Raw genomic sequence first — 10,391 nt, forward strand, 5'->3', positions numbered from 1 at the left:
CCAGTCCAGTAACAGTTATATGATTACAACTGCAGCTTAATGGCTAATCTGCATTACTGAACCTCAGTTCATCTCTTATTTTTTATCACAAATAAACCATTTGATAACAGTTTTGTTGAATACTTCTTTTCCGCAAGTGTACGTATAATTTCTGGGCTAATTTTTATTTTATGTGCAAGCCTTCGATAAACAAGTTATGGAAGACTACAATATGAAACACGTGTGTTATCACAACTTGATATATGTAGCTTGTAATCAAATTCGGGGGGGGGGGGGATTTGTTGCAAAAGTGAATGTGACATCATCAGATTCAGAAATGTTATGATTTATGGCATTGTTAATGTATGTATTGATATTACAATTTTCTATTTCAAGATAACCTACATCATAATTTCTACTGTATGCTTTGTGTTTAAATATATACATAATAATACTAATATTACTCGTGAGGCAAATCATTTCCCTCACAACATATTTTGAATGTATGTAAAATGTATGTATGAAGAACTGGCACTCTATAAATTTAACCTTTGAAATATGCCCGAATGTGCTGGAAATACCTTGTATGTTCATTTACTATTTTCTCATAGTTGACAACAGTGCATTCAAACTACTTTCTGACATTGTGCAACGGTAAACATTGTTAACATACACCAGTATTGTTTTACTTCATTCCACAATTGAAATGGTGACCCTGGTTTTCAACAACACCATGAATATACATGTTTGGGTGGAACTAGAGATAATGATTAAATAATAATCTCGATATTGCTGGATCAAAGATGCCTCATATTAATAGTATTATTACATCTTATACTTGGATTAAAAGCAAAATATGCAATGATTGTGGAAGAGATGTTTTAGAGATACATTATGCAAAACAAAAGAATAATTGAAAAGATTTGATTTAAACCATTCCGTGCTATATGTTGGCAATTCATTTATTCTATTCTATACTGCGTTAACGAACATGAAAAGTCTCAAATTCAAAATGTAGAAAACGATGCACAGGTTTTCTAAAACACCAATATTTTACTGTTTTATTTATTACAATAAAACAAAAAAAATACACTTTTGGAATTAATAATCTCTTAAGTTCATCTGGTGGCCATTTGTTTATTTGATTTCCATCACAGCAATAGACTTATGGGTATCTAATGACGGTGAATTATTATATATTGCACGCAAAGTGTGGAATTTGCTTTTCAATTTATTAAATTTCTATTTCGCAGCAGGGTTGTTACAAAATGTTCGTTCAGACCACAAAGACGCCGATGGATACAATGTAAGCACGGATAAAGAAAACGGTGTGTCTAATGCTAACTAGTCAGAAGTGTAGCAAGTCACAGAAGTATCCCGATAATGATGCTAGAGGCAAACTCCAGGTAGATTGTTGAATAACATTCGAACTATTTGATAATCTCATTTACAAAAATGTGTTTAGTATCGATATTAACATTAATATTATCGAAACACAAACATTTTTAATGACGTTATATAATATTATTCGTTTATTTATGCAGTAATTCAATAATGCATTCATTGTGTTGTATTTATAACAATGTGTACCGGTTTGCTCAGAAAGTGTTAATAAGTTTAAATGCAGAACACTGGGATGTCAGAAGCACAAAATTCACACACCTATAGCTCGCCAAAAATGGTGAAAAACAACTCCATTTGTGTGAGACTTGTAAACAGACAAATATGCCTCTTGCACGTGTGACAACGAACTTTAATTTTGGGCGTCAGATGACAGTGCTTTTATAGCCACAAACCTTCAAGAGCAAGATAACAAGCCAGGATGTTATGATGTCAAATATTTAGCATACCGATAAGTTGTGCGTCACATAGCAGATGATTCAGAGAATGCAAGGAAGAAAAGTTAACTTCAATAACAAGATTAACTTTAATTTATTGTATGAATAACCAACTTCTCTTTAATTCACTTTCTAATGAATGACCACAGGGAGCCCAAGAACTATGGTCAACTGTACGCAGTCTCTATGAGGGGGGGGGGTTATCGGCTGGTATCTAGTGTAAGAAATAGACAAGGGATGAAGGCTCCAGCCAGCTCATATTTTTTAAACTGGAAAAAACAGACGAACAGAATGAAAATTAAAATCTACAAAAAATACCAGGTTGAAGAATATTAGTTGCTCTTTCAAATTTCGCCTTACCCATATTTTACCTATATCTGCAGAATAAATCAAGAAAACTACACAAATTGACTCCATTTACGAATAATTAACGGTTTGCCCGAACGCATGGCATAGTTGGAGGCGAAGAACCAATCACAAGACTGGTTACGAACCAGTTGAGCAAGGCTAACCTAGTGGTAACCTCGATGTGGTTTATAACCAGTCTTATAATTGGTTGTTGACAAATGCTAAACAGGCCACGGTAAACATTTACACCTAGGCGAAAATATTTGAAAAATCGTGTGGCAGTGTAAATATTCACACAATGGTTCGAGTATTTGAATATTGGTGTACTAATTTCCTCCACGGTACGAACATCTGTTGGAATATTTAAAACATGGTTTAAATACATATCCCACTTTAGTTGGCGCCCCATCCCCTCTCTAGGAGGATTCTATTTGTCAGTATACGAGGGCGTTCAATAAGTAATGCCCCTGACCCATTTACCGGTACCATAGCAGGAAATTAATGAAAATTGGCACAGTCATTAGTCTTTCTCTACATAAGAACTACCTTGAGTTATGTATTTCTCCCATCGTTTGATGCTGCTCTGCACACCGTTTTTGTAGAACACCCCAGGTTGGTCATCCAACCACGTCGTAACTTCAGAAATCAAGGCTGCATCATCTGGGAAACGCTTTCCTCTAAAAAACAACTTCATGGCTGGGAAAAGATGAAAGTCAGAGGGTGCACGTTGTTTGTGGACCAGAGCGTTGTCCTGCAGGAGGAGGATACCTTTGCTGATCTTGCCCCGCCTCTTGATTTTGAAAGCCTCTCTTAATTTCATCAAAAGTGAAGCGTATTATGCTCCTGTAATTGTGGTACCCTTTGCCAGGAAATCTGTCATCACTACTCCGTCCTGGTCCCAGAAGACTTTGGAGGTAGTGCGTCCAAGTGCTTCCACTGCATTGACTGGGCTTTGGATCACAGTGATGGACCCAAGTTCTTCCTGTGTAATCAGTCTTTTGAAAAACTTTGACTCATCTTCTTGGCACATCTCCAAATTCATCCTCGAGCACTCGACGCGTTCTTGCTTCTGGAAAGGTGTTAGCAACCTGTGAATCCATCTGGCAGACACTTATGCATATGCAAATGGTCATGAATGATAGTTTCTACAAAACCTGTACTAATCGTGACGCTATTTGGCGAATAGTAATACGTCGATCTTCCAAAATGGCCTCAATTTGACGGACAGATGCCACATCAATGGCAGAAGAGGGACGACCAGGTCTGGGAGCTGTTTCCACAGACTTCCGGCCATGTTTGAATTCACGATGCCAGCGTTTTACGAAGTCATATGATGGGGCATCATCACCATACGTTTCTTTCATTTCATCAAAAGCCTCCTTTGGCGTGCGTCCTTTCAAATACAAAAAACCGGATCACTGCGCGACACTCAACTAGCTCCATTTCACACCTGACTCAGTTCAAACACCTGTAAATCAGAAACCACAATTAGTTCAGAGCTGTTTCTTGCAACACACCCCATAGAGATGTAAATCATTTCACATAGAAAATTTCATCTAGATCAGACAACTGGAAGTGGGTCATGGGCATTACTTATTGATGGGGTTAAAGACGACTTATTTATGGTGACGTCTAGTTAGAAGGACAGCAAACAACAATGATAGAACTTGTTTGTCAAGTTTGTCCCATTCTTGTATAAAACAGTCGTCACCTTTAGATAGACCCCACATTATCAAAAATGCTTTTTTAGGCTCTTATTCATTTCGCCGCTTTTTGTGTGAAGCGTCGTCATTATTTTGTGAGTAATTTAATTAGGTGCACAACATAATATAAAAAAGCTCGTGTTTTTTACTTGCTGTGCACTGGTAATATTGGTGCCCAATATGGTCGCAAGAAACAGAAATTATTTACTGTCTTCTGCGCACTTATTTGCAGAAGCAAAACAATATCAAGTCATAAAAAACTGTGTGCGTGGTGACAAAAAAGTCACTGAGATCTATTTGTAAACGTTGCTGTCCAACACAATATCAATTTCATTTTTAAGTTTAAAAGGTTATGAGCTTTTATCACATACACAGCTCACTTAATGGTGGGATTAACAGCTCACAGAATGATTAGATTAACAGCTCACTGAATGATGAGATTGAAAGTTCACTGTATGATGAGATTGACAGCTCACTGAATGATATGAATTGACGTTTTCAGTTGGTGGCTAGATGCAGAGGGAACACCACATATAAAAATGTTGTCTGTGAGGATGTACAGTCATTGCGATGTACCACCCACAATTCCATGCACCAAACGACTATGTATCACTATGTAGCACAGTGTAGAGTCATTTATATTAATTTCCAACGAAATAAATGCAGAAATAACCTTTATGTTGTCGTTTCTGTTTCTCTGAAACACATACTTTTCTTTTAGAATTCTTTTTAATTGTCTTATGCTGAGATGAAAAGAATGGTCAGCACAAAGAAAAGTAACTAATTCTGAATATTTCAATCCACAACTAAAATTAATAGTACTTAATAAGCACATCTCTACATTGGTTATTTTGCAAATTGAATGAAATGATCCATTTCAATAGAAGCCATTCAATGTGAGTCACACACGTAGTAAAAAAAGAATATGAATGAAATAAATAAGAATTTGTTTCCCATTCATGTCGCTATGTTATCCATAGGACTCAAAATGCCGATGTTTTTCAGTATAGGTCAGTTTACGAGTCTGCAAATGTCAAAACTGAGTAAATAACATAAATTTTAATCCTTTATTAGTTATTAAATAGCTAATAAATAAATTATGTCCCCAACATATTTTAAAAACAAGTCGCTCATGAGATAAAATTAGTAAAGATATATTTATTACGTAAATAATCTAATTTAGATGTTGGTGTAACAAACGTGTTTCATATTTAAAGCTATCCATGACATTAGGATATTATTTTCTAAATAATTTATAAACACGCTTGGGGAAAATGTCAGTACATGTGGGAGTTAAAATGTTGAAAGCAATGAAAATCTGACAGGGCCACTAACATCTGCTAAGACATGGCAACTATACAAGCATACACATGAACTACTTGGATTGTTATATGCACATCCAGTTTTTGGAAAGCAGGTAAAATTTGGTCAATGTCAATGTATGGTACATTACGTTATACCTTTTCAAAAGGCCATTCATCACATTTAAATGACCACAACCTTACACACAGGTTTCCACGTTCAGAAAAATGTATCAAGAAGTGACTCATCCATCATGTATTAAACAGCTTATTCATCAAGTAAAGCATGTGGTTCCTAGATCTGAACATTTCGGGTTTAGTCTCCATTGGAGGGAAACATTTTTGCAAGAAGTTGAGTTTGATAAACAATATGGCGGACAGTAAAAGGACTATGAATCCAATCAGGAAGCAAAATGACATGCCATTTTGTTCAATGTATAAACCAAATTTGAATTCATTCAGTTCCATTTCCAGATTTTATGACCGGTTATGTGATGTATAGGTGAAGTTTAAGCTTGATTTGTCGAGCCATGTATGGTAATATATGTTACTGCACGAATATGGGCGTCTGTGCCCGAGTGCAGGTGACCATTTACCAGACGGTTATTACATGCCTTTAATAACATAAAGATTACAAGGTTTATATCTTAATGTTTAAAGGTAATTTTTATTGGTAAAAAGGTACATTTTTATAAGCAGTAACAATGTTTTGCATGCAATCGCGTTAATTGATAAGTTTGGCATGGCGGATGGATATGTTTATGCATCTGGTTAACCGGCTCCCTTGACAACCTGCAAACGATAATGCCTGCATCAGACGAAATGGATATTATGGAGTGGTTGCAGTCGATAGGACAGGGCCAACTTGATGAAATTCTTGGACCAGCACCAAAAAATGAAGTACCAGACGAAGTGAAGTACCGTTAAAACCACCGAACGTGATGTCAGTCGCTGTACCGAGTGGCTAACTCAGAATACCGTAGACATACCACCCACAGTCAGCTGGCGCACACGTGATAATAAAATAAATAAGATATTTACTATATGGAGGCCGCCATCTTCAATGCGGCGTAAAACTAAATAAGAAACAAGTTGTGAAACGCGTTTTTCAGAATTCTAAATATCTGGACAAAAATGCCAATCTTTCACAGAAATACGATCCGTTGGGGGGTAATATTAAGCCAGCCGATAACAAAATTCGGCCAAATTCGTCGTTTTTGTGTGGTAAAATCGCTTAAATACGAACACCTAATTAATTTTTAATCACAGCTAGCGTTTTATATTGGCCGATGGCGTACTCGTTGGAGAAAGTAATTAACAAACAATTCCAATGTACAAGAAAAAAGATCGTGTTGCGTCGCATGGGTTTCATTTTGAAGACAATCATTTTAATCATAGGCTGGCCAGATACTCGGGTCAATTTTTCAATTGCCTTTGAAGGCTAAACAATCATGTTCTGTCGTGTACTGCGACGAACAATTTATTTTTTGTTTCCTTTTACTGACGATATTTTCTTGTAAGTTGCACAAAACATGGCCAGACATGTACCATCAGGATCTTCATTGCTCCGGTGATCTAATTGTGCGGTTGACTTTCCACAATTTTTTATGTCAACGTTGCAGGCTGTTTATGGCATATTTCGTTAGAAAAATGATAAATATTTATGTCGACCATGTTTTAACAGAGTAATGAAACTGTCAAGTCTGAATGAAAATCTCAGAAACTCTTCTCGACTGGTCGATCATTCAAGAGTAGAACCGTTGCACATTTTTTTTTGTGATTTGCCACTCCCTCTCTCCGTTGCAACACATATCGGTGATATATGGTTATCGGTGAGGCTTTTTATCTTGGAAAACTGCGTGATCTGTTTTGCTAGAGTCGCCATTTAAAGCGGGGGAGTCGTCACCTGCGCATGCGTCAGATGGCCATAGCGTGTCATTGTTTACAAACTAGCGTCTACCCATGAGCCTTTGCGTTTTTAGCGTGTGTTGTTATCGTCGCTTGGGACTCAATTTTTGGGCTGTTTATTTTTGTCGCATCTCCCCTCCTTGTCGTTAAGGGCGCCTATTAAATGCACACTAGTGGTTCAATCTGCCAAGGGTTAGTTAGTTCCTTGGCTGGCGAAGATGTAAAATATCAAGCGCCTGGAAAAGATGCCGGTGTTCCGTCGAGCCGATAGAAAAAAATCGTCACTCCCGGAATAACTACGCAAAATAACGACCTAAACTGGAACCATTTAAGCCACAATATTAACATAAAAGTGATAGATGACTTTTGTTGCATTTGATAAAATACCGAAAAACCGTGTTTTTCCGATCGTTTTCATCGCTAACGTCGGTATAATCCGCCATTTTATTTGATTCTGACCGGTGACGTCATCTGGTGCGCTATAGTAGGAGGTCTGTGATTCGTTGACTAAACCAGTCAGAGGAGGTCTCGTTGAAATCTCGTTACATAGGCATTGGTTCAGATGGCGACAGTTAAAAATATACCGAATCACAAGTACGTAACAAAAAACATGAAAAATACAAAATAATAAAAAAAAATAGTATAAATATATAAAATAAAATACACGCCATACAATACATTAGATTTTAATTAGATTGCTCTAAACTTACATAATCCATCGGCAATAGCAGAACGCATTGTTTGTTATCAAGTCTACACCAATTGTCTGTTGGTAAATACACTCTAGCCAAGTGAAATAGCAGCTACTGTGACAATTACTTAGGCTTTGGTTGTACAAAACAAAATTTCAATTATAGTAAGCAACGGATTGGTCCAGTGATTGTACCGCCATTATATATGTTTATTATTAGACTGATACAGTCACTAGGATTGTGTTGTCCCGAGAATTTGAGATACATACATCCTGTCTCTCCTTGTGGCATAATGGTATGTCTCAGACAGTGGTGTGGTGATTGTGAATTACCTTTGAATGTGCTTAGCCTCAGTTGTGGTGATATACTTTCACCAAAAGATCCCCACCCCGCGACAGCGGACGAGCTGAAGGAAGAAGACTAAGATAAGAACGCTACCAGAAATGTCTATTATTAGACCTGTATTAAAGATAAACTCCCAGCTTCTGAATGCGGAGTATCCCCACAAAATTGCCACATTGATGGCAGCGTTGGGATACAACTGGTGCAGAGGTGAACCAGAGAAGGCAGAAATGGCAGAGCAGATTCCAGTAGAAAGTATCCGGATTGAACCACTAGCTGATGCAGAGGAAAAAGATGATTAGCAATTTTTTTTGATACATAAGTAAAGCTGAACTGTTGACTGGTAGCAGAATTACTCCAGAAAAAAACGGAGTAAGCCAGTAGTAGAGAAGCCAGATATACCATGGAGGCTGGATAGTGCAGCCACACCATGGCATAGTCCAGCAGAACTTGTGTTTAGGTTCGCAACAGAGTATATATTTTTTAAGGTGGTTTTAGATTGACCTCCACATATATAGCTCAATTCAACGTGCTGGCCCTGTGTCAGCATTGGACAAATTCCCCCTAGCAACAAAATGCAAAATGGCTGTCTAGCAACTGGGTAATACCAAGAAATTCCAACTTGGGAGCAGCAACCATGCAGTTTATTGCACGAATCCCTAGAAATGTGTATATGAGACACACATAGCATTTTTGGTTACCCAAAACTACACAAACTACACACCTTTGTCACTTCCTATCAACGGGATTCAAAATGGTTGCCTAAGCAACTAGGTCAATTCATACAAACTATGGGTAGAAAGTGTATCAGGTGCGCTCCTCAACCTGTGAGTGAGGCATCCATTACCAGAGTCATAGCCGTGCGAGTTGGCAATTGCCGACCACCAGGGCAAGGCATCCCTCACTTGGTCCGACAGAGTGCGCTGTACCGGTCGGCTGTGTAACGTGGCCTGGGGCAGGGCGGATCTAGGATTCTGGAACGGGGGGGGGGCGATAAGTTGGCCGAAGTCCAAGTTCGCGAGCGCGAAGCCCTTGTGAGGGGTCTGGGGGTACTCCCCCAGAAAAATTAAATTCTAGATGCGCTCAGATGCGATTTCCAAGCACTTGGGGGCATAATTCCCTAATATAATCACTCATTTTTTAGGGTAACAATATCACCATCTGAAAAGTACTGAAAATGAACCTACATTTATTATAAGAACTCCTCAACCAAATAAAATGCTGTCAGGTCAGTATAGTTAAATTATCATCCTGAAGGTGAACAATTTTTGCTATTGTATAAAGACGGCAAATGCAGAGCTTTTCTCCCGAAAGTTGTCTATAATAAAGTGCCTGACAATTTGTGGACGACAAGGGCTACTTAGTTAAATGTTTTCTCTCATTATTAGTATTGACTCCACACCATACATGATATTCCAATAAGATAATCTATAGATAGATGCAATGCAGGTTATTATTGAATAATTCCGAAAATAATCAATTCGTTTTATAATCCCAGTTTTTTTAACATTCGATATACCTGTATTTACATTACCACTCATTCTGAAATAGTTCATGAAACACTGAAAAACACCTGTCATCATTGTCCAATGGTAATTATCTGTCAATTTGATAATGGATTAGCAAAGAGCACCCTTCTTGAATGTTTCCGAGCATACATATCAATGACTTTTCTGTAGTCAAGTGGAATGTCCTTATGCACGAAGAGAAGAACCAGAGCATTGAACCTAGAATGATGACGAAGGTCTGCTGACGCATCCTTCCAGTTGCGATAAGGAGCGCTGATTAGAAGATTTGCACGACTCCCCTGTTTAGACTTTACAGGAAAAAGGACACAGGACAAACAAAATAAGCCGTCTGTGTCTTTTGAATATGCAAGAAAGTCAAGTTTTTAACCAGTCAAGACAGCAATAGCGGTTCCTTTTCCTCGATTTTTTATTTTTGTCTGTGTATTCCTTTGCTGAAAATGAATAGGCTTCACCAGGTGAAGTATTCCTTTTGTTCATCGTCAATGGTCCAATCTGATTAAAATCTGATGTAGTGTACGGGCTTTAATTATTTTGGCTATAAACTTATTTTAATTAAATTTTTTATTGCTTTTGTTATTAATGCTTTTTTATTTTATTATTTTACTCTGATTTTGATTTTGTGATTTTTTAAAATTCCGTCCTACATACATCTGACCCGATGCCTATGTAACGAGATTTCAACGAGATCCACTATCGACGATTTTAGTCAACGAATCACAGACCTCCTTCTGTAGCGCACATGATGACGTCA

This window comes from Saccoglossus kowalevskii, chromosome 14, assembly GCF_978046115.1.
Source record: "Saccoglossus kowalevskii chromosome 14, keSacKowa6.1, whole genome shotgun sequence".
In the NCBI taxonomy this organism is placed as follows: domain Eukaryota; kingdom Metazoa; phylum Hemichordata; class Enteropneusta; family Harrimaniidae; genus Saccoglossus; species Saccoglossus kowalevskii.